This window comes from Lepus europaeus, chromosome 3, assembly GCF_033115175.1.
Source record: "Lepus europaeus isolate LE1 chromosome 3, mLepTim1.pri, whole genome shotgun sequence".
Classification (NCBI taxonomy): Eukaryota; Metazoa; Chordata; class Mammalia; order Lagomorpha; family Leporidae; genus Lepus; species Lepus europaeus.
In genome coordinates this window covers 78,881,001-78,907,573 of record NC_084829.1, presented here as the reverse complement: position 1 = coordinate 78,907,573, position 26,573 = coordinate 78,881,001, and the positions used below count along the sequence as shown (strand labels likewise).

At 38.2% G+C, this 26,573-nt stretch overlaps 1 long non-coding RNA gene across 1 annotated transcript; it reads left to right on the top strand.

Annotated features, from left to right (window-relative positions):
• Positions 1-1,986: 1,986 nt before the first annotated feature.
• On the top strand, positions 1,987-26,573 carry LOC133756977 (uncharacterized). The gene is made up of 4 exons (XR_009865554.1): positions 1,987-2,074; positions 16,407-16,453; positions 23,597-23,642; positions 25,613-26,573. It is a non-coding gene; the product is annotated as an uncharacterized LOC133756977 (long non-coding RNA).

Here is a 26,573-nt window from a genome sequence, read left to right as displayed (position 1 = left end):
TCTGGTGCCTCATGATAGCCTCTATTCTTGGTAGAGTCTGCATGCTTACTGTGTAGCATATGGTCACTGATGACCATGTACCTTGACATTCACTCAACTGTTTGTCCTCTTACCCATTATAGCCTTATTCTATTACTGGCTACACATTCAAATCATGCAAGAGATTTCAAGAATCCTGTGCCTAAATTCAGAGTTATGTGGTCTTATGTGATACATATTTTTCCCTTAATTAAAAGTTTTTGTCATGGACTGAACTGTGTCCCCCTAAAATTCACATGCTTAAGTCCTAGTACCTCAGTCATGTGCTTGTATCTAGAGATAGTGTCTTTAAAGAGGTAACTAAATTAAAATGAGGTGATCAGGGTTGGCCCTAATCCAATATAACTGGTGTCTTTATTAGAAGAAGAAACCAGGACACAGAGACAGACACACAGTAGAAAGCCCATGTGAAGGCACAGTGAGAGGACAGATCTGTAAGTCAGTGATCAAGTTCTCAAAAGAAATCAGTCCTAGCATTTTGATCTCATGCTCCAATTCAAAGCCAGGAGCCTGGAGTTTCTTCCCAGTCTCCCATGTGGGTGCAGGGGCCAAAGCACTTAGACCATCTTCTACTGCTTTCCCAGGCCATAGCAGAGAGCTGAATTGGAAGAGGAAGAGCCAGGACTAGAACTGGCACCCATAGAGGATGCCTGCACTGCAAGCTGGAGCTTTAACCTGCTGTGTCACAGCGCCAGCCCGGAGTTTCTGATTCAGGGTATCCTGAGACGGAGATGGGAGCTGAAATTTTGCAGTTCTATCAAGTTCCCAGGTGATACTGATGCAACAATTTCCAGAACCATATTGCAAACTACTGCATGCCAGTTTACTATGCGTTGTTGCTGGTCTTTGAGTCTCCAGCCTCCTCTCACAGCTCCCAACCGCTTCATGAAAGAGCCTCAGTGCCTAGGACATCCTTTGTCCTTGCCTTGGTTCTCCTGGGGATGCCCTTGATTCATACATCTCCTTCTTCAGTAAGATGAAAATTTTAAGGTAAAAAGGCTTGTCTGGGGAGTTACAATATCAATAAATCTGTGAGTGTGTTTGTGAATTTATGTCTCATTCCACAAAATGCCTTAGACAACTACTGCACCTTGGGAGAACTGGGCCATTTCATACCTGAAGATCTGCATAAAGGTTCCAATTTTAATACATTAAATGTATTCTATAAATTTCAGTGGGATCAATATTTACTGGCTTTTAAAAATAGGTTTTCTCTCATTTGTTAGCGTTTGCTTTGAGTCCATAGCAATGATGCCGTTTCACATTTCCAAGTACTTTGCAGTCAGCCAAGGAAAGGGTGTGTATCCCACCCCTGCACATGTAGTTTCCTCCAGTGAGGCTAATCATACTGGAACTTTAAATCCATTCTTCCTGACATTCATCTCCTTGACTCAGAATGAGCTGATGCATAAGAACTTCACTGAAGGAAGCTCCTGCCCAGTGCTTGTTCTTAAAGGTGCCTCTGAAGTTCAAATTTACTAACTCACTCTTTGAAGCACCCTCAAGAGGAGCCTTTGTTTTATCCAGTCTACCACAGTCTATATATTTGTTTTCAGTCATCTTTATGCACCCAACGAACAGGATAGTGTGAAGGCTGGATTAAGTAAGCAGTAAGTGATTGTTTAATTAAGTAGAAAATGTACCCAACACAGAATATCTTTTTTCTTACCCTTATGCCTCTGTCTTTGCTCTTCCTTCTCCTGGGCAGGCTGCATGACCCTACTCTTGACTTAACCTGGACTTTGAGATTCAGTACAAAGACATCTTCTGAACTGAACTGAAGCCCTAGTGCAGTCCATAAATGTGCTCTTTCTCCCTTTTGCTTTGAAATGCAGTGGCTATTGATTCAGTAATCCTATCAATAACAGTCAACCTTTAGAGAGCCCTGTGCAAAGTGCATCCACTTGGGTAATCTCATTTAATTTTCACAAGAGTCACCTTGGTGGAGGGAGTTTTTACACATTGCATTTTTGATCCCTATCTGAGACCAGTCAAATCAGAACATTGGAATGAGTCCTGGGATAATTCGCATTTTGTAAGTCACCTGTGGTTTTAATCTGCAACCAGGATTGAGAATTACTGAGTCCAGGGTCCTTATCTGTGGCACAAAATGTAAGCCTTCTTTTGATGGAATGAGCTCTTACAAATTGCAAGAGATTTAAAAATAGCTCAGCAAGTTCTATTCTTGTTCTCCTCCCTTCACTTCTGATGTACTCCTTTTCAGTTTTCAGCTCTTAAACACTTTGGGATCTGGTTCCTCCACCTGGTTTCTAGACCAAAACACTTTCTGTATTCTCTGTTCCTCCTGTTTGCTTCTCCCATTTCCACCTTGCTTCGCAAAACAGGCATAAAAATTATTTGTAAACCAGCTCTTGGAAGGTCTCAATCCATCTCAACACTACTGTTGTATCTACTGGTTCAGAGAGAGTAAATTCCTTTAGAGAATGGCTTTGTCATGTCTTTTTCATCTTTGGTTATAATCCTTTAATAAATGTGAGCATATTATTTGCTTAGTAATGAGGCTTGGGACACAGATGATTCAGGGATTTGTAAATAGAGTTAAAGATCTTAGACTTTCGCCGGCGCCGTGGCTCAACAGGCTAATCCTCCGCCTTGCGGCGCCGGCACACCGGGTTCTAGTCCCGGTCGGGGCACCGATCCTGTCCCGGTTGCCCCTCTTCCAGGCCAGCTCTCTGCTATGGCCCGGGAAGGCAGTGGAGGATGGCCCAAGTCCTTGGGTCCTGCACCCCATGGGAGACCAGGAGAAGCACCTGGCTCCTGCCATCAGAACAGTGCGGTGCGCCGGCCGCAGCGCGCTACCGCGGCGGCCATTGGAGGGTGAACCAACGGCAAAAGGAAGACCTTTCTCTCTGTCTCTCTCTCTCTCACTGTCCACTCTGCCTGTCAAAAAAAAAAAGATTTAAAAAATAAATAAATAAAAAAAAATCTTAGACTTTCTTTATGGGTTTCTATACTGGAGTTTCTATATTGTAGAGTTACATATTCAGGAGAGTATTTGCAAAAGATAACAGGAGCTATAATTGAATTCAAGGAAACTAAGACTTAGCAGATTATTGGAGATAAAGATTGGAGTTGTGGAACAACAGATGGGAAAATATGTTAGTAGTGCCTATAAGGCAGCTAAAGATGTACAATACCCCATTTTCCTATGTTGTTGTACTTGCCTAGGAAGGGATTAGATGACAATCTGCAAAGAACTTCTGTGTTTTAAAATGTGTTGTAAAATAAAAGCATTTTTACATTTTCCTAGATAGCACAATTTGATCACTTCTTAACCTTGTTTTCCTTTTTAAATTAAACACAAGCTTCACCCTTAATGAATGGAAGTGGAGTTTCATTACCTTTAGTTTTGCACTTCCATTCTTTAAGAGTTTTTTTTTTTTTTCCTCTTCTTAACCACCATTGGTTCCTGATGTAAGTGCTCAGCAGACACAAAATGTTTTACAACCAGTAACGTGTTTGAAATGAACTGGAAGCAAGAATAAAACAATTAAGCTTAAAATAAATTCTACCTTTTCCATTGCGCTATTTCTTTGTGTTTATTTCCACATGCGTTCAGAATCATTTAAGTTCTTAAAAAGTTATAAAAATCCACTGATACCTGAAGGTTATAATGTAGTGGAACTTCAACAGGGCTTCATACTTTTTATGCTTAGATTACTGCACAGGGTCCACAAAACTCTGCAGCATTCCAGACCTTTTCCAATGAAGTCTTAGAGGTGTCCACATAGAGATCAGTGCAAGCCTCTAATAGGGTGGCCATATGTCGTAGTACCCCTAACCAATCCTAATTTATGCCTTTTGTTTTAGCTTGATTTCAATCTCACTCCTTCGTTTTCGAAGGTGTCCTGATTTAGACTGTGAATTATTGATCATCCTGGTTGTGAAAGACAGAGAAACTGCTTCTGTTGAACGTGGACCAGTGTTTTCCAAAACAGGTCATTTCCCTTTCTTTTCCTCTGTGACTTTCTGAGTAGCACAGTTCTATGAGTGGTGACGATATGTGTCAGTGAGCTGGTGTTGGGAAGGCCACCAGGAAAGGAAGCCAGGGTCTCAGGATAGGATTTCTCAAACACGCATTACTGATGATAGGGACTGTAGAAGCAGCAAATGAAGTTTACTATGAATACCAGTGAATCTGCGCAAAGGCATTGATGAAAAATAGAACAATTACTTTAAACATCTCACTGACACTAAATTAGAAACTGCCTGGGAAAATTCCAGCGTATCAGTGCAATGATAAAAGATATAATCATCAAGAGGTCAACGACATGTGTGAAGACAAGTCCAGGAGGCTTGGAAGCCAAGTTGGATGGTCTCTAGGCCAGCAGCAGCCTGGTGAGAGCAAGGAAGACTGCCTCAGTGTGGCTGGGCTGACTCTTAATTGCAGGGCTCCTCTGGAGCTCATGAATACATCAATCTTGAACAAATTGATTAACCTCTCTGTGCTTTGCTTTTCCAAACTGGGAAATGAAAAGAATAAAGGCCTTTTATTTTGTCACTAATGAATGTATTGCTTTATTTTACAAATAGACATCTTATTTGGGAATTGTTTTTGTCAGAAGCTTCACAAAGAGAAGAAGCGAATTATGTTCTTGTCTATTTACATAGCATTTTCTTAGGTCAGGCTTCTCCTAGTTAGAGTGGAACTTATTACTGCTTTACAAAAACAAACTCTAAAATTGTGTTGATCATTTTTGCCTTAAAAGCTACAATTTTCATTTAGATCCCTGCAAGCTAAATGAAATTGATTATGTTTGTGCCTTCACTAATTCACCTATAACAGAAAAAAAGAATCTTAGTGGATTCTGAAAGTAGAAGCCTAAATTCATTTTCAGTTATATAAATACAGACAACATTTGAGGAACTAGCTAGTCTCAAATCCCAGTAGTCAGCAGAATAAACAAAATTTTATTTTAAAAAGGCAAGCATAATAGTTCTCTGATATCAGTCTGATATTGCGTGTGATACTCCAAAGCTGGAGACATTCAAAAATGCAAAGTGAGTAAATATTCTTTTTAACTTCATTTTCTAAAATACTATATCTTATTCCTCTCACCTACCCATTTCCCCTAATGCTGTGTGTATAGACAAGAGCTTTCCTATACAAACAGGGATTCCAAATCAGCAGCATGGACATAACTTGGGATCCTGTCATAATCTAAAGTCTCAGACTCATGGTACAGCTACGGCATTAGAATCTGCATTTTAACAAGCTCTCCTGTTGACTTGCATGTACAGTCAAGTTTGAGGAGAGCTGGATCAGAGAACTCCTGGCTAGAAACAGAAGATACAATAAAAAGCAATGTGGTTAAACAGCAAAGCAAGTGGAGAAATCACATGAATGTTCTAAGGGCCCTCTTCTTGCCCTTAGGTACACACTGATAGCCACCTCTGTCTTCCCCTAAGTCTTTCTTATAGTATACTTTCCTTTCATATTATGTATGATGATTACCTACAGTTATGTTTAAAACTTTATAATTGCTATTGCTTTGCAAAATTTTAGACTTTCTCTAACATTGCTTCACTCTCAACCATACAATACACTCTATTTATAGTCTGTATTTGTTTTCTTTTCCCTAAGAATCCTTCCTGATTCACTGAAGTAGACATAATGTGAAGTAGAGGAATGGTTGGCCTGGGAATGTAGTGATTCTGGGAATGCAGCCATGGGCCAGTGCCAACCAGAACTAGATGAATGATACCAGGGGTAGGGCAAGACCCAGAATCATGCTTACCAAAAGGAGGGACATATCTTTGACATGGATAATGCAGAATTTTGTTGCAGCATGAACCACAGCTGATTAGAATGTTCATTTTAATTTCCTTTGAGGGATAATACAAAGTCATATTCTGGGCTGATTGTGATGATAAATGGAAGGAGATGCTTAGGAAATTTCTTTCCTTTTCTATGACATTTCTGCCAGTAAAGCTTCCTTCCAATTAAAATTAATAATATGCTCATCTTAATTAAGGAAGACAGAAGAGTTGAAATAGTATAGTCATGGTGTAAGATAGAACAGATGATTTAGAATCAGATAGACATGGTGGAGTTCCAATCCATGTCTGTCACTTACAAACCATAAACTGACCAAATTAATTGATCTCCCTGTACCAGACAGAGAGGTTTATGCCTCTCTATAGTCATACTCTTTGCAAATGTAACTTCACAGTAAAAAATGCTGGTTATTTCCCTATCTCCTGAGTTTGAGCTTGATTTGTGATTTGTTTTATACAACAGAATGAAAAGGAAGTGAATTTTATAACATGTCTGAGCTTAGGCTTCAAGAAGTCTTGTGTTAATCCTGTCCAGATGCTATGAAAGCAAACTGGTATTTTCTGCTGTAGATGAAAACATGTGGCCCAGTTACCTCTATCATCCTAGCTGATGATCAGACCATTGCCAGCACAGAAGTGCAGCCATCCCAGAACAACTGGGTCCCAGTGATACTCCATCTGATTGCAGATGAATAAGTAAGTTCAGTCATGAATGCATGAGATCAGCTGAACCGCAAAGCTGAATGGGGCTAAACTGCAGAGTCAAACATCAAATTCAAGATATTCTAGGGCTGGCGCTGTGGCACAGTGAGTTAAAGCCCTGGCCTAAAGCGTCGGCATTCCATATAAGCACCGGGTTGAATCCCAGCTGCTCCTCTTCCGATCCAGCTCTCTGCTATTGCCTGGGAAGGCAGTAGAAGATTGCCCAAGTCCTTGGGCCCCTGCACCCACATGGGATACCAAGAATAAGCTCCTGGCTCCTGGCTTTGGATCTGCGCAGCTCCAGCTGTTGCGGCCATCTGGGGAGTGAACCAGCGGATGGAAGACCTCTCTCTCTGTCTCTACCTCTCTCTATAACTCTGTCTTTCAAATAAATAAAATAAATCCTAAAAAAAAAAGATATTCTGCAAGACTATTCTGTCAATAACTTACCTGAAAAAGCAAAAATAAATTACAAAACAAAGTGATATAAGGCAATTATTGTTCAGGAATTGAAGAGATAGTTGTGGGTTTGTGACTTGGCAAAATTGTTGAGAAGGCAGAAACTAAAAATGTGTTGAGGGATGAATGGGGATTTCATTTAAGTAGATAAAGGAGGAGGCCATGAGTGATAAGTGCATGGATACACAGAGACTTTGGCTCCAGGGTTAAAGTAAGAGAGTTTGGGTTTTATTCTGCAGACAATGGAGAACCATTGAAATGTTAAAGTATAGAAATATGGAAGTGATAGTTGACAAAGACAAAATTAGTAGTAGAGTGATTCACAGAATACTCCTGCAGAAAATCTTGAACTTGATGTTTGACTTTACATTTTTATGAGTCAAAAGACCTTTGGCAAGTTCATCAAATTTCAATTTCTTACCCGCTCCAAAGTGGATAATGACAGTATTTTTCTCATCATGGTTTAGTGACAATGAAGTGAAATATATAAGTAAAAGCCTTAGTGCAGAGCCTGGTCCAGATACATTTATAATAAAAAAATCATTATATTGTTGGCAGTAAAGGTTTGAACTAAGTGAAAGGAATGGAAATGAAATCATATAGGAGGAAAATTGCAGAACTGGCAAGACAAGTCTGGATGTAGGAAGCCAAAGAGAAGCAAAGTGGACTCCAGGTTTAGAGCTCGAGAAAGCAGAAAATAGATTTGTGAAAAACAGTGGCGGCAGGATAGAGGCAAGTAATTTTTTCTATTATAGTCACTGTTTCTAATAAGATCCTTGAATTCATCCCAGTGTCAGATCAGACATGGAAAGGTCACATAAAAATCTTCAGGATTGAAGTGGGTAAGACTGAGGATGAGAGGAATACTCAGCAGTGGATAATAAGGCAGAGAGCTGGGGTTAAGGCGATCCTATCCCAGGCATCTAGGCCATCCCTGGAAGTTAAGGGTTGTGGTGTCAATAAGAAGCCAACAGAGGATCTGGGCGCAGAAAAGTGTTAGAGAAGTCAAGCAAGGCCAGGAATAGGGACAGGTAGAAGGAAAGTTTTCATGAAAGACGCTTTTGCAGAGGAACTAGAAAGTTGAGAACTCAAGAGAATAAGGTAAAGGTAGTCTGTGCATTGGCAGATGTGGTGGAACAATGGGTGAGAGTGAGAAGGGTAAATGAGAAAGAAAAACACGTACTGAAATTAAATACCAAAATAAGAATGAGTCATGAAGAGAATGGTATAAACCTAGAACTGGAATAGAACAGCAGAGCAGGATGAGTAGTTCAGAGGCAAAAGACTTCTCTTTTCCTTTTTGAAAAAAAATTTTTTTTTGACAGGCAGAGTGGATAGTGAGAGAGAGAGAGACAGAGAGAAAGGTCTTCCTTTTTGCTGTTGGTTCACCCTCCAATGGCCGCTGCAGCCGGCGCATCTCGCTGATCTGAAGCCAGGAGCCAGGTGCTTCTCCTGGTCTCCCATGGGGTGCAGGGCCCAAGGACTTGGGCCATCCTCCACTGCCTTCCTGGGCCATAGCAGAGAGCTGGCCTGGAAGAGGGGCAACCGAGATAGAATCCGGTGCCCCAACTGGGACTAGAACCCGGTGTGCCGGCGCCGCAAGGTGGAGGATTAGCCTGTTAAGCCACAGCGCCAGCCCCTTTTTGAAAATTTTATTAAATAATCAGGAAATCTGAAAATATAAAATAAGATACAAGAAAAGATATTAGACACATATCCACCTTTTACTGAGTCTGAAGTTTACACGATTGATGGAGATTTCTTTAAAGAAAGTAAGACAGGGTAGGTGTTTTGTTGTATCAGGTGAAGCTGCTACTTGGGATGGCTGCATTCATAGTGAAGTAACTGGGATCAAGTCTTGCCTGCCATCCCAGTACAGCTTCTGCAAATGCACCTAAGCAGCAGCAGATGATGGCTCAAGTACTTGAGTTCATTTCCACCCATATAGGAACCTAGATGGAGTTCTGGGCTCCTGGCTTTGCACTGATTCAGCCCCAGCTATTGTGAGCATTTGAGGAGTGAACCAGAAGATGGAAGATCTCATTCTCTGTCTCTCTTTATCTTTCCCTCTCTTTTGAATAAATAAATAAATCTAAGAAAGAAAGAAAAAAAACATCATTAATACAAACATATATAAAAGTGGGTATTTCTTTAAAATTCAAAATAAATAGAAAAATTTTAAAAAATGTTACTGAAAACTTGAAAAAATTCAACAAAATGCAGTATTTATTTAATGGTTTATATTTTCTTTATTCTTAATTACACAGTGGAGGAGAGGTGCAGAGTGTCACGCCCTTTCAACAGTTAGAGGTTCTAACTAAAGAGTGTGCTCTGGCCTGGGTATGGTTATTTGAGAGCCAATTTTGAGGAGCAAAATGAGTGAGTGAGAAAATGGCAGCAAGTGAAGCAGCTCACACATTGCTCCATAGAAAGCTATATATTGGTACCATTAAACAGAATAATTTGGAACTCCAGTGAGATTCAACTTGAATAATGAATTGTTTATGCCTAGAAATCCACCTTACACAGGGTTAGTCAGCCCATGTGTTTATACTTGCCTGTTGTGCTGGAGTGTCATTTACAATAAAGGCAGGAAGCATGGGCAGGCAAGTAGAGAAAGGAGGAAAAACAAGGTCTATGGTGGAGTCTTCGATGACATGATCTCCCCTCATGTATGTTCTGCATATAGTAGTGAAAACTGAAAGAGCTTTTGTAACAAAAATATGCTTATGCATGTTTTGGCACTTTATAATGACAAATAAAGAAGTTTGATGGGGGTATATGAAGTAGATTCATATAATCAGATAAGAAAAGATGTCTATCATTTAAACAAAATTTTTTTTTAAACCTGGGCTACATGAGTAGCATGCATTAATTTGTGTTAAAAGAGACACACACACATACGCCTACAAAAAAATCTGTCAAACAATATACATCAAACTATTTCTTAGTAGTGGTTATACCAGAAGAATGGGATTAGTGTGGGGGGATGGGAGAGTTTTTATTCAACTGGTTTCATTTTTACTTTTATGAAGGAATATCTATTTCACTGAAACACAATTTGACAACTTGAATTAGAGATAGAGCAGTGAGTGACACTGAGCTGGAGAAACTCCAAAAGTTTTTCTGCACAACATTAAATTAGCCTCTGTCTGTGTCTTAGTCCATTTGGGATGCTAAAACAAAATATCATAGACTGGGTGGCTTATAAACAAAAGAAATTTATTTCACACAGTTCCAGAGGCTGAGAAATCCAAGATCAAGGTGCCAGCAGGTGTTATGTCTGGTGAAGGCCTGCCCCTCCTTCCAGTTTTTTGAAAACATTTTTGCTTATACATATACATACTTCTTCATTTCAAAATTAAGTCATGCTCTTGCTATCATTTTATTTATTTACCTATTCTGAGAATTTTTCATAATAGGAAGCATTCATAAAAATATATTTAAAAAATTATAAAATATTCAATCACATTATTGTATTAAAGTACAACCATCCTCCTATTGCATGAGTCAATATCCCAACACAAGATAAGTGACCTTAGCAACTGGCATCAGTAACATAAGTTAATAAAGGGATGATTTTCAAGTGTGGGGAGCATGATCACTGACACCAGAACCTAAGAGCTATTGTCACCCAGCCTGAAGGTTAACATTCTCTTTAAAGAGCCATAGCTGTGAGGGAGGGTCTTTAGTATTCCTAGGAAATGCAGCCACTGCCATACCAAGCTTGGCAGAGAGGGAGAAAGGAAACTAGAGCTTTCCAGTCTCCTGATACTGCTTCCTATTGGTCCAACCCAGCTAGAAAACAGAGCATAAGGAAATCTGTAGATATGGAGCTCACAGAGGTTAGCCACCCTGGCAAGAGAGCTGATCTCAGAAAGGCAGAGAGTACAACTGGACTGGGAAATACACAGCACATATTTTTTCCTATTTTCTCCCCCTACATTTTCACTATTGTATAAATACAATTATTAGTGTTACTATCACAAAAAACCTAATATCTAAGTCTTCAGCAATATTAGGTTAATATCTTCAATGACTGAATGATAACGAAAAAGTGAATGTTTTGAACATCTGATGAGTGATTAAAATCAGGTCATCTATTTAAGAATCAATTGTGCTTCTTGGAAGAATAACTATGTTCCTAAATGTGTATTAATAAAATGCATGACATTTGGATACCTTAAAAAACAAAATAAAATAAAAAAACATGAGGCAAAATTTTTTGTTTCTATCTAGGCACACAATCTGTAGTGGCCCAACCAAGTGGTATTTTATATCAGTTAGCTAAACAAGGCACAATCACAAACCACTGGCCTCAAACTGTTGTTTCTGCTGTTTATAGGAAAAAAAGAAGAGGCAGAAAACAAAACCTCCAGGAGGACAAAAGAAAGAACTGAGATTTTTATGTTTATCTTCATATGTTGTTGTTTTTCTTGAAATGAACTCAGCTTGGAGCATGACAGGAAGCTAAACTATAGGAGAAACATTTAATCTTCACAGCATAAGACTTTAAAGCATTGTTGGATTTGGTGACACTGATAACTTAGAAACCAAGCTCAGCTTTGTATACATACTCTAAGAAAACAGCAACATAAATTCATGATTTATTGCCATTTACTTGTAACAGAATGTTTATAGTGAGTAGCAAATCCTGCTCTATTAAATGAGACTACTTACATTAGTTTATATGATCTTTCCTGAAAAGCCTTTCGACAGAAAACTATATAAAATTACTTATTTTTCCCTATGAGAAAAAAAACAATTGCTTTCTTTTTTAGATTTATTTATTTATTTGAAAGTCAGAGTTAGAGAGAGGAGAGGTGAGAGAGAGAAAGATCTTCCATCCGATGATTCACTCCCAGTTGGCCTCAATGGCCAGAGCTGTGCTGATCCAAAGCCAGGAGCCAGGAGGGTCTTCTTGGTCAACCACACGGGTGCAGGGGCCCAAGGCCTTAGGCTATCTGCTACTGTTTTCCCAGGCCATAGCAGAGAGCTCGATTGGAAATGGAACAGCCAGGTCTTGAATCAGCGCTCATATGGGATGCCAGAGCTTCAGCCCAGGGCGTTAACCCTATATAACTGAGTTACAGGAGTTCCTCATATATTTTGCATATTAGAAATTTTTCAGATACAGGGTTTCCAAGTATTTTCTTCCATTCTGTTCATTTTGTTTCCTTTGGTTTGAAGAAGCTTTTTAGTTTGATGTAATTCCATCTGTCTATTTTTGTTTTTGTTTCCTATGTTCTTAAATTTAAGAAAGCATGGTGGGTGCTGTGGTGCAGCAGGTTAACCCACTACCTGAGATGCCTGAATCCCACACTGGAATGCTTGTTCCAGTCCTGGCTACACTGCTTCCCATCCAGGTCCCTGCTAATGTGCCTAGGTAGCAGCAATGAGGGCTTAAGTACTTGAGTACATGTGGGAGACCTGAGTGGAGTTCATGTATCCTGGCTACAGCCTTGCCATGGCCAAGCTCTTGTGGCCATTTGGGAAATGAACCAGTGGTGGAAGAATCTCTCTCTCTCTTGCTTTCCTTTCAAATGAATGAATATATAAGTCCTTAAAAGATCCAAAATATCTTTGCAAGACTGATTTCAAGATGCTTTTTTTGTTTTCTCCTTATGATTTCATGTCTTTTGTTCAAGAATTTAGTAAATTTTGAATTGATTTTTGTATATGGTATAAAAAATAGAATCCAACTGCATTCTTTTGCCTATGAATATCCAGTTTTTCTAACATCATTTATTATAAATACTATAATTTTCTCCTTATGTATTCTTGTCACCCTTGTTAAAGTTGATAATATATGTGGATTTATTTCTGGGGTCTCTATTCTGTCGCATTAACTTTTATGCCTATATTTGGGATTGGGGTTTTGATAGGGGTTGCATTCAATCTGTAGATCATTTTAGGTAGTATGAACATCTTAACAATATTAATCCTATAATTCATTAGCGACCAACCAAACAACTCTGGATATGTATTTGTCTAAAGAAGACATTCAGTGACCAACAAGTATATGAAAAGGTGTTCAACATCACTAATTAAGAGGGAAATGTAAGTCAAAGCCACATGAGCTATCACTTAATAGGATGGCTATTAATGAAAAACCTAAAAGGTAGAAAGGGCTGGATAGTATTTAGAGAAAAGGGAACCCTATACAAGATAGGTGAGAATGTAAATTGGTGTAAACAGTAAGAAAAACAGGAAAAATTCCTAAAAAATTGAAAATATGATTACCATATGATCCAGCAATCCCCCTTCTTATAGATATATAATCAAAATAATTAAAATCATTATGTCAGAGATAATAATACTCCCATTTTTCTTTTTTTCTTTGTTGTGCCTTTTTCTTTTCTTTTTTTATTTATTAAATATAAATTTCCAAAGTACAGTTTATGGATTACAATGGCTTTCCTCCCCCACAATTTCCCTCCCACTCGCACCCCTCCCGTCTCCTGCTCCCTCTCCCATTCCATTCACATCAAGATTCATTTTCAATTATCTTTATATACAGAAGATTGATTTAGTATATATTAAGTAAAGATTTCATCAGTTTGTACCCACGCAGAAACACATAGCATAAAATACTATTTCAGTACTAGTTATAGCATTATTTCACATTGGACAACACATTAAGGACAGAGATCCCACATAAACAGTAAGTACACAGTGACTCTTGTTGTTGACTTAACAATTTGACAGTCTTGTTTATGGCGTCAGTAATCTCCCTAGGCTCTAGTCATGAGTTGCCAAGGCTATGGAAGCCTTTAGGGTTCGCCGACTTCGATCTTATTCCGACAGGGTCATAGTCAAAATGGAAGTTCTCTCCTCCCTTCAGAGAAAGGTACCTCCTACCTTGATGTTCCTGTTCTTTCCACTGGGATCTCACTCACATTTAGGTCTTCTTCTTTTTTTTTTCCAGAGTGTCTTGGCTTTCCATGCCTAAAATACTCTCATGGGCTCTTCAGTCAGATCCAGATGCCTTAAGGGCTGATTCTGAGGCCAGAGTGCTATTTAGGACATCTGCCATTCTATGAGTCTGCTGTGTATCCCGCTTCCCATGATGGATCATTCTCTCCCTTTATGATTCTATCAATTAGTATTAGCAGACACTAATCTTGTTTGTGTGATCCCTTTGACTCGTAGACCTATCAGTGTGATCAATTGTGAACTGAAATTGATCACTTGGACTAGTGAGATTTCACTCCCATTTTTCACTGCAGTATTATTCACAGTAGCCAAGATGTGGAATCAACCTAAGTGCCCATCTGCTGATATTTGAATAAACAAATGTGACACAAACATACAATGGAATATCATTAGCCTTAAAAACAAAGGAAATTTGCCATTTTTGAAGACACAGATGAACTTCAAAGATATTCTGTGTGAACTAAGCCAGGCACAGAAGAACAAATACTACATTATCCCACTTAAATGAGGATTCTTAAAATAGTTAAATTCATTAAAAGATTGTTGGTTGTCAGGGACCAGGAAAGGGGGAATATTGGGAGATACTGGTCAAATGGTACAAAATATTAATTATACAGATGAATAAGTCCTAGAGATGTACTGTACAGTAAAGTGCCTACTGTTGGCAATATTGTATAGCCCAATTATAATTATTTTAGGAGAGATGATCATATTTTGAGCTTTCATACCATGCACAGGAAATAATCAGGAAAGCAGAAGGAAACTTTTGGAGTGATAGATATGTTAATGGCATTGTGTTGATATATTTTTATGAGCATAAGCTTATTTCCACATTCATCAAGCTGGAACAGTGAATACGTTGTATATGTACAGCATGTTTCAGTTTGAGAAGGAGAAAGAAAGTTCCTATCCATGGATATTTACACTAACTCATCCATGTGTGTGTTTATGTATGCATGTGTATATATGTGCAAGCATGGTTCTATGAAATTTTATCACAGGTATACTTTAGTATAACTGTCATCACAATCAGCATGTTTCCATAGAACAGAGAATCATCCCATCACTACAAAGAAACTCTTGTGTTACTCCTTAATAGTCACACTCTTCACACCCAGCCTAACTTTTGAAATTCCTTGCTTTCTTCTCCATCTCTACCCTTTGTTACTTTGGGAATGTTAGATAAGGAGAATCAAACCATATACAACCGTTAGAAATTAGAATTTTTTTAAAAATTATTTATTTATTTATTTATTCATTTGACAGAGTTAATGAGAGAGAGAGAGACAGAGAGAAAGGTCTTCCTTCCGTTGGTTCACTCCCCAAATGGCCACTATGGCTGGTGGTGCTTCTTCCTGGTCTCCCATGAGAGTGCAGGGGCCCAAGCACTTGGGCCATCCTCCACTGCCCTCCCGAGCCACAGCAGAGAACTTGACTGGAAGAGGAGCAACCAGGACTAGAACCCGGTGCCCATATGGGATGCTGGCGTGTCAGGTGGAGGATTAGCCAAGTGAGCCACGGTGCCAGCCCCAAAAATTAGATTTTTAAGTCCAGCATTACACCCTCAAAATCCATCTAAGTTGTTGGATCTATCAATAGATCAATTCCTTCAATTGTTGAATAAAATTCCACTGGATAGATGTGGCACAGCTTGCATATTCACCAGTTGAAAGGAGTTTGGGGTGTTTCCAGTATGTAGTATTACGAATAAAACTGCTATGAATGTGTATAGGTTTTTCTTTATTTCTCTAGGGTAAACACACCAAGGAGTGTGATGCATGGATCATATGGAAGGTGTATGCTTATAGGTGGGATTGTAATAAGTTTAAAGTTTACTAAATCACTTAGAGATATTTATTGAAGGATACACTTCAGAGTAGAACTACAAAACCACTAAGGTCTAAGGTAGTAGTAGACATTTTTTAACCCATTGATCCCAGAAAGGGCACACCTTCCAACACCATCCCTACTGAACCTCTCAGCAAAGCATGATATGATTGATCCCTAACAACAAGCAGCTCACAAACTATTTAACCTCTAAAGTAGGGAAAGGCCTCATGATTGCTAACTGTGAAACCCCATAGTAACGAGCTCATTATTTCCAGAGACAAATGTTCTGTATTTGGTAATTAGCTAAGGAAGAGACAAAGTAAAATTAGAAATTGTTATGGGAAAAACAAAATGTATACTTTTTTTCATCAGTGTTGCACTTTTATTTTTTGTTTTATTTAAATGTTAGTTTTTGAAAAACAGTTATTTTTCATCCATCCCCCAGCTTTCAGTGTCACTTAAAGAAAATACCCTAGGATGTGTATTATTGTGTTCTAATTACAGTTGAGGGTGCAGTGGCATGTGATTGTCATATAATAACTAAAGCCCTGGAGTGCCTTTTTATTCCATTAAAAATGACCTTAGCTTTGGATCACAGGACTCTGCATTGATTTGTCTTTTTTGTGGTTTCCTCTCCACAGGTCTGCTTCCTCATCCAGGGTGATGCATTGAATTGTGACCCATGCAGGTCAGTGAAATTAACTATCTTTCCCGTGAGAAATAATTCATCAATCAGTGTTTTCTATTAATGTGATTCTGTTACAAGGGAATAAAGTTATATGAAGTATATGGAAACTATGAAGCAGATGGGTGTTACATAAATATCATTTAATGCTCATGATGGAGACAATAATGTTCTCATCTGTAAATAGGAAGCATTTGGGCTACAAAAAAGGGTATGCTGATAAATTTGGTTGCTATAAAAAGAAATAGCTCTAATTAAAAACTGAGTATCCTTTATCCAAATGGTTGGAACCAAGAGTGTTTTGGGCTAGGAATTTTATCAGATTCTAGAATATTTGCATATCCTGGGAACCATGCCCAAGTCTAAATAAGAAATTAATTTATGTTTCAGATAAATCTTATATATACATATATACTGAAAGTAATTTTGTAATTTGTTTATGAAACAAAGTTTCAAGGTGTGGGATTTTCCATTGATGGTATTGTTTGAGTACTTACAAGGTTTCAGATTTTGGATTTCTTCTTTTCATATTAAGGATGTACAACCTGTGCTTCTAAGGAAGCTATATCTCTTTGTGACTAATTTAAACTTTTTTTCTGCTTACTTCAATAGAGTTTTTTAAAATGATGACAAATATTGTACCTGATGGGATTTCCTAGTGGAAAGTTTCCTGGCCTCTCTGGAATTGAGGAGGTATCTCTGTTCTCTACACAGGCAGTTTGGATCTCATCCTCCTTGGTCTTTGGACTGGATTTCCTTTTGGGGAACAGGAGCTAGGAGGTGCAGGATGATCTGGGATAAAATTATTTTTTTAAATATTTTTAAAAATGTTTTTGAAAGGCAGAGTAAAACAGAGAAAGAGAGAGAGAGAGAGAGAGAGAGAGAGAGAGAGAGAGAATCTCCCATCTGCTGGATCACTCTCCAGATGGTTGCAATGGCCAGTGCTGGGCCAGACTGAAGCCAGAAGCCAGGAGCTTCTTCCAGATCTCCCACATGAGTGCAAGGGTCCAAGCATTTAGGCCATCTTTTTGCTGCTTTCCCAGGTGAATTAGCAGGAAATGGTCAGAAGTGGAGCACTCCTGTCTCAAATTGCCACCTATATGAGATGCCAGTGTTGCAGGCAGCGATTTAACCCACTCCACCACAACACTGGCCCCAGGATCATTCAGATTAATCTAAACTGTGTCTACTGAGAGCCTAATGGCAAGTCAGATATTGTGGTAGACAATATGAGTGGGAAAAAAGTTGAATGAGCAAGCCAGTTGTTATATCATCCATTGTAGAAAGTATACTTGAACCCAAGGGAGTACATACTAAAATGTTAACTGTTATATACTGATGCATTATTTGTAACAATGAAAATTCATATATGGCCCTCATGATCATCAGTAAGAGGTCTGGCAAAATAAACTATGAAACATCAATGCAGTAGAAAATCACCCATCACATAAAGAGATGTAGATCCATACCTGAAAAGGGGTCTAGGGTATCTAAGAGAAAAAAAGTTGACTATACACAGTGATACATCCAGTATGAAATTCTATGGAAGTATACAACATACATTTAAAGATACATACACACACATTTAAAGACACACATACACACACACACACAACTATGTAATTTTCCTGTAATCATCAGATGCACAGCAAACAACCTTGTCTATGCCCCAAAGTAGACATTTGTGTTGCAGAAAAGAAGATGTCAATAAATTTTGTTGCTGTAAAAAAATATGGTTGTAATTAAAGGTTGAGTGTCCCTTATCCAAAAAGCTTAGAACCAGACGTGTTTTGGATTTCTGCACAGTCGCAGGAATTTCTGTTCACATTGGAGACTGGCTGTTGGGTGACAGTTTAGTGGCCATAAGTGGTATCCATACATCAATTTAATGACTCTGGTTAACTTCATGGAGTGAATGGGACTAGGATTAAAGATAGCTGTCACAATGAGTATTAGCTCTTATCTATCCATTAACTAAGGGGATTATATTAATGAATTACATATGTATCACATAATATTTTTTAAACTTTAGATATAACTCTTGTTTCACAGGTCCTAATAATCCAGAAGAGAAGCTAATACATACTCAAATAATTCTGATGCAAAATGAGGTGTGGTAGGTGCTATCCTAGATGTCCCAACCATTTGCAATAGAAACATGGCAGTAGGAGGGGCTACATTACTGCCTCTTGGAGGAGGAGTGATTTAGTATAACTGTCCTCAGAGAAAAACTTTTTGCTGTACACACTCTGGGAAGACTGGGAAGCTCTAGGGGTATTATTAGCTGTTACCTATCAACTCAACCATCTTAGAAGATGCAATCAAGGGAGAAGATGGCACTGAAAGGAAAGCCAAAAGGAATGTACTAGCCTGTATTCACTAGGAAAGGTTTGTTGCAACTAAATAAAACCCATACTGGCTATCTAACATTAAGGAGAATAAATGGGTGGGACATTTTAGGGTTCACAGTATCAGTGGGAGGCAGGAGACTTGAACTTGGAAAACACAGGTTAGGTACAAACCACCCTGAGACAGTAACAGTTATGGTGGAGGTGGAAGAGACCAAAAAAGCTCGCATTCAGCAGGAATAAACTGGCCATAAGTAAAATCTAGTAAGTCCACTTGGTACCATATTAAAACTTATAGCGTAGTTTTGGTCACATACACTTGTCTGCAATACGATAAAGAAAATACATACTGTATGTTAAAGTGCTATAAACACAGCACCATAGGAGGACATCCAAGATTGGAATGGAATGGGTAGGTTTGATGAAAGAGAGCCAGAATCATGGTTGTTATCAACTGGATACTAAATAAGTTCCAATCAATGTTCTAAGCTCTTTAAATAGGCATTATTTTGGGGCTAGCATTGTGGTACAGCGGGTTAAACCAATGCCTATAACACTGGCATGTCATATGAGTGCTGGTTTGAATCCTGGCTGCTCTACTTCCAATCCAGCTTCCTGTTAATGTGCCCAGGGAAGCAGCAGAAGATGGCACAAGTACTTGGGCCCCTACACCCATATCGGATACTCAGATGGAGGCCCAGGACCCTAGATTTTGCCTGGCCCAGCCAAGGCCATTGTGGCTATCTGGGGAGTGAACCAGTGAATGGAAGATCTCTTTCTCTCTGTCTCTCCCTCTCTCTCTCTCTGTAACTCCGGTTTTCAAATAAATAAATAAATCTTTTTTAAAAATATAGGCATTATTTAATTGACATTCATAATTACTATGAGTTAGGTACTCAGGTTTGGAAAGTTGCCAACATGTTAATGCAGTTCTGTGTCAATATTTTTAGAGGCTTGACACTACAGATGTCTGCTCTATGATCTCTTCTTGTGGTTTTTCTCTTTGCTTCCCAAAGGAATGTGGAATGCTTTAGAACATTAAATAGGAAATGTGTACAATACATTATCCTTAAAGCAAGCCAAAGTGTTTTCCCAGCTGTAATCTGAGATCATTTTGTCACACTTCAAACTTTGGGTGAGAAACTACTTCAGCTCTTATTGGCCTGATAGTGAAAATAGACAATTATATGAGTTGCCCAAATTATCTCTCAATTAAGAACTAAATTAAAATAAAGATCAAGAATTACTGACTTAATAAAGTAACCAATTCAGCCCTCTGTTTAGAAGATTGTGATTGCCTCTTTCAGTTAAGTTCTGGAACCAGTCCTTATTTCAAAAATATATAAACTACAAAACAGAAGAAGTCACCACTTCCTTGTTTAAAACTGTTCAATTGCTTCTATCAAATTTAGAATAAAACCTTAGCTGCTTGCTGCAGCTGTGAGACTTGCAGGAGTCTACCCTGACTCTTCAGACTCCTCTCTTTCCTTTCTGTCTTCCTTTTGTTCCTAAACACTCCAAACTAGTTCCTACCTTAGGGATTGAACCACTTTTCCCTGTGCTTGGAATGTTCTCCCGCTGGCTCTTCACATAGCTAGCTTCTTGTTCTTTAGTTTTCTTTTTTCTTTTTTCTTTTTTTTTTTTTTTTGGTACTTTTGTTTGACAGGCAGAGTGGACAGTGAGAGAGAAAGAGAGAAAGGTCTTCCTTTGCCGTTGGTTCACCCTCCAATGGCCGCTGCGGACAGCACATTGCGGCCAGCGCACCGAGCTGATCTGAAGCCAGGAGCCAGGTGCTTCCTCCTGGTCTCCCATGGGGTGCAAGGCCCAAGCACTTGGGCCATCCTCCACTACACTCCAGGGCCATAGCAGAGAGCTGGCCTGGAAGAGGGGCAACCAGGACAGAATTCGGAGCCGACCGGGACTACAACCCAGTCGCAGGCAGAGGATTAGCCTATGGAGCCGCAGCGCCAGCCCTTTAGTTTTCAAATGAGAACTTTCCAGGTTACCCAAACTAAAGTAATCCTTTGCCCATATCCCTTTACCTTTTGTTAATTTCCCCTGGCACTTATGACTACTGGGGATTTTCTTGTTTATTATTGAGTAAAAGATTCTCTTCTCCAGAAGGTTAAATCTAGGAGAGCATCATTCTTATCTGTCTTGTTCAAATCCATATCCCCAGAGAAGAGAAACGTCTTCATTGAATAAATTGTTTTCAACTTACTCAACCATATGACAGTCGAGTCACTTAACCATTACCTTCTATCTCTTGAACAGCCAACCAGATATAGAGTAGTAAGTCTGGATAAGCCTTTAGAAGATTCCCTGAGTTTTGGCTCAGAAAGCAAGGACAGAAACACGGAATATGCTTCCCCAGCTCCTAATAAGCTAATAGCAGACAAAGACAAAAACCTTTTCATTTCCAGAATAAAACTCCTTCAGTATCTTGTGCTGACCACCCTGTGAATGAAGTGTACTGAAATGACCATTGATTTGTGACCTCTGTGGCATCATATATGACAGGCAAAATGGTGATACATATATATGGTGTCTTTCTGAAGATGAATATGCTGCCACTGGGATGGTTGCACACTTAGGAGGATAGATTATAATAACAGGTCCATGTTGAGCACTTTCCACATGTTATTCATTCTTTTAAGAGCATAATATGTATTAATCCACATAGCCCTCATAAAATCTGTATTAAATAGATTCTATTATGATCTCCCTTTATAGATGAATTGAAAGCACAGATGGTGAGAAACTTGCACAAAGTCACACACTGGTAAATTATAGTCAGAATCCAACACATGCAATCTTCTCCCAAACGCCTGCATTAACTATCAGTGTTGCTCTGCCTGCTCTGGCCAGGAGGCACGATTTATCCCTAAAGGCAGAAATCAGAGAGTTTCAATTGAGATAAAATAGAGAGGAATCCTGAGTGAACCATGAGGCAAATGTGAATCAATAGTGCCATTTTCATCACTGCGGTATTGATAGAACTGACTTTCTTTTTTTAGGCTTTAATTTTCCTTGTCCAATGGTCCTCCATAAACAGCAATAAGAGAAACAGAACAAACGCCACTGAGTCACCAGCTCCTGGGGGTACTAAGCAGTGCTTTATTGATGGGAAGTGGATGGAACTTCCTGGAACATGTTGTTTATGAATAAAGATGTCTTTCTGGCATTAAGAGAGTAGACAGCATTTGGATACTGCTGGACTGAAAGCATGACACATTGAATAACTGATTAAAGAGGAGTGGATTCACTGCTCCCCTATACAGGCCAGAGGTTTTATAAAGCTCCTTCTTGAGATTGTAGATGGCAGTTGGCTGGCGGGTAGACATTGGGTTGGAGGAGACTCAATTGACAAAGAACAATAGCATCTCTTCCTTCTGAATCTCCAAATTTACCAAGAGAATAGCAAGAAAGCCCTTCCTGAGCTCACAGCTTATTGTAAAAACAAGATATCTATCCCACCCTTAGCAGGCCAGACAGGATGGAGAGTTTTAAATCAGGTCTTCTGTTGAGTTAATCTCCACCTTGTTGACTTACAGTTTGGTCCCCAAGATTGTACTTAAAGACCGAATGCTATGAGACTTTTTGAGTTCTTTGCTCTCTTGAAAGCCCCACTCCATGCTGCTCCAGCTGGAGGTCCTTGATTTGATTTTAATAAATACTTTTAAATCTCTTTGCCATTCGCTTGGAAATTCTTCCAAGTGAGACGAAGAACCGAGGTAACAATAATTTCTCCATTGCTGTTTTCCCATTACAATTTGATAATTGGTGACCACAAAATAGATGTTTTTGCTATCTCATAATCCCATTTTAGATTGACTTTATCAAAAAGTAATGACTGAATTGTTCCCAGAATAATTTCTGGAGTGACATAGTCCTAATGATACTTTGAAAGATGGGCAGTTGAATATGTTAGGAGATATCTGCATCAAAAAGGATATCTGGGTCAAATCTGCTTGAGAATGAAATCTCCATTAAAACACTTCTCTCCACACTATTTTGTAGTTAAAACACAGTGCACATACTAAGACTATTCAGAACTAATTTATGGAAACATTCATTTCTTCTCAGTTTTAGTAATTATTACAATTAAAGAACTCCTGACATGTAGTGGGAGAAGAATATTAAATTAAGTCATAGGGCTGCAAAATCTTTTTAACTAAGTAACGGCTAAACAAAATTCAAACCTACTTCCTACTACTCTACCTCTTCCCAACTGTTCCCCAAAAATGCTCCAACAAAGACTAATGTTCATTATCGAAAGTGCGTTTGGGAGATCATATGAAGTTGACCTTTTTATTGGTCTAAAGAATCCTAATATAAGAAATTTTGTAATTGTTTAAAGAATAAAAGTAACAGTGACTAGGTATTAGGAGGTCTAGATATTTCTTTAATTAGCTGTCTCTCCTTAGGCAAGTCATTAAGACCTTTGACCTCCACTTCTCTTAGTGCCCAACTGAGAACTGAGTGATTTAGAACTATTGTACTACTATTGAAGAGACAGTTTTCTCTTACAGTGTTTTTTAAATTTCAGTCTGAGAATTAAGAAAATAAAAACTTACAGACCAGTTGGGTTTTTATTTACAGATTCAACCTGATTCTTAGGACTGAGTAAATAATACTACTTAAGTTTGTCTAGGAGTAGTTTGATAGAAATGGCAATGTGCCAAATTTTCCTCCACTGCCAATTATAGCTTATTACTGTTTTTCAAAGAGTTATAGCATGATTGTTTTCTTTTCCTGTTAATGTTTTGTCTTTCTACCTTTGACTTTTTTTTTTAAGTTAAATGAAGTCCTGGGGAAAAGCATGTCTTTGAGACTGTAGAGAGGTAAGCAACTTTGGTTACCAGTAAAATTTAAACAAATATTGTATTTTATTTTTTAAAAATATATTTGAAATTGATATTAGTGAATTTTGAAAGAGGCAAAATAGTCATAATGCCTGGGTAAGATAAAATATATCAGAAATCACATATACACACACACACAAACACACAGATGTGCATATAAGGAAATAAAGCAAAGGCATCAATTATGAAGCAAACAAAGTAAAAAAAATTGTATTGACACTATTGTTGACAAAATGGGTGCAGAATATATAGTTGTCTACAGTATCTATGGGTTTCAACTCTACAAATTCAACCAATAGCAGAGTGAATATACTTGGAAAAAGAATTGCATCTGTATTCAACATGTTCAAACTTTCCTTCCCATCATTATTCACTACACAATATAGAATAACAATTATTTACATAGTAATCCGATGTAAGAGGTATTATTATATAATTAAGGAATAATTTAAAGTATAGAGGAGGATTGTGTATGCTATATACAAATACTATACCATTTTATAGAAACCACTTGAGCATCTGCAGAATTTGGTATTCATGGATAATCCTGGAGCCAATCCCCTTGCAATATTGAGGGATGACTCTAATTTTAAAATATTGTCAGTTTCCAAAAGTGAACTAAAACTAAGCCATTAAAATATTAAGCAGCATGACTACTTTAATGTCTTTGCCTCAGAAAACCTAAAAACCTTAAGCTATTATAGACTGCAGAGCAATTTACGAAGATCAAATGCAAAGTGAGATTAGCTATTCTGGAAAAGCCAATTAAAAATAAATCTAAATTTTTGTTGCTTACATAATTCATCTTTCCCAGAAATTGCAAAGGTCAAAATCTCTGTAAGTAATATTAAACCAATCATTCAAGTTGCTATTTAAATATGCTTAGAAAGTAATAGAAATATCATGCTCCTGTGTACACAAATGTTTTTATCATATGATTGATTCCTTGATGTTTATCAGACTTTACCATGTGAGTAATCAGATAAAAAAAAGTGTCCTATAGAGGAGGAAACTCTGGTCTAGTATCTAACACTTTACAGCAGCTAGAATCACCATAATAGAAATCTGTGCTGCCAAGAACACTGCTCCACAGGCAGGTTTCTCAAGGACATGTCTGTCCATCATTGTTCTCTGAAATTCTTCAGAGGAAGGAGAACTTGACTTGTAGTCAAAACCTGGGTCAAGCTTCATCCCTGACATCCACAAATTAAGTGACCTCAGGAAACTCACCAAATTTCTCTAGGCTAAGCTTTGTTCACTTGTAAGACGTAAGCAATAATAGCCCAACTCATGGAGTTGATGAGAGAGTCAAACAAAACAATATCTGTGAATGTGCTCGGTAAGCCATGAAATGCTAATAAATGCATGGCATACAGAGTTCTTGACTGAGTAATTCAAATAAGTACTTGCTTTGATTTTACAGTGATTCAGATGAAAAACTCAGTGAAGTATGAGCACTTCTGCTCTCGCATTTTGTATAATGGAGCTCATATTAATTAGTTCTAACCAATTCCATGTTTGCTGGATATGCATTTAACTTTGGAAACTGCCCACAAGACACTACAAATACTAAGTGCCCTTAGATTGGTTTCATCACTGGAATTACTGCTCTGTGCAAGAAGCAGTAGAAGTTTCATATTCCCATTAGCATACCTATATAGTGTCAAGATGACAGTTACCCTTTCACGCCCCATGCCTCCATTTTTCTATAACCACACTTTCTCCAACCAAGATTACGTGCTTGCCATCTCTTTCTTACAGCTTGATTGTTTTCATCTCTTTGGTTTTAGATGCTGTTTGCCTCATGTTATCCAGTTCTATATCAGTTACTATTCTTGCCCCTTAAAGATTTATGTCTTCTCAAAATATTCCATGATTGACTACTATTTTTGTCCATTCTACTTCTTATGCCACATGATGAATTATGCAAGATCCCATATTTTTTATAGATATTGAAGCTGTTTTAGGACACCAGCTGAAACTACAATGGAGTGTGCATCATGAAAATGGATCTGTTTATAGCACCATTGTCAACAAAAGCAGACATGGAATCAAGCAAGGTGTCTATTGGATGAATGGATAAAGAAAATGTGGCATATATAGACACAATGAAATATTATTCAGCTGTTAAAGAAATGAAATCCTGTAATTTTAACAAAATGGATGAAACTAGAGGACATCATCTTGAGTGAAATAAGTCAGACACACAGAAAGACAAATAGCACATTTCTAACTGGGAACTAAAATTAAAAAACAAAAAACAATTTGAACACAGAAGAATGATGATTATTATAGGCTGGGAGGGATGGGAAGGATAAAAGTTTTGGGCTAAAAAATAAGGGAAGGGGCATGGTTTGTGAATTGTGATAAAGATACTATTATAAGATGCTAATGGGGAAAAGGAGAAAGGGGTGAATGGGAACTGTCTTAACATCTCACAACTTCTGCAAACTAATCTAAAATCTGCAAACTAATCTAAAACTGTTCTGAAGTAAGATGTCAAAAAGATTAAAACAAACAGAAATGCAAAAGTGTCCATCCATTTCCCTTTTAGGAAGAGAAACTGTTGTGAATCAGATTAGAAATGAGGTTGGTCCCAGTTCCTCTCACAATCGAACTTAAGGTGTGCATGCCTGAGTGTGTACTTTTGAGTTTCTCAGCTGCTTCACTCCTCAATTGCTTAGTCCAGGATGCACGAAGGAAATTCACTAGATAGGCATTTGCGATCTGAGCTGTTGCTAATTTGCTGTGAATTTTAAGCAAACCTGTGAAATCCAGTCCTCTCCTGTATAACAAATATGTCTCACTGGCCAATGCATAGGTCCTCCAAGCACATTTGACTGATAGATAAGGACAACTCTCGAATAAAGTCACACCAGGTCATATCTGAAAAACTACCTTATTATTATC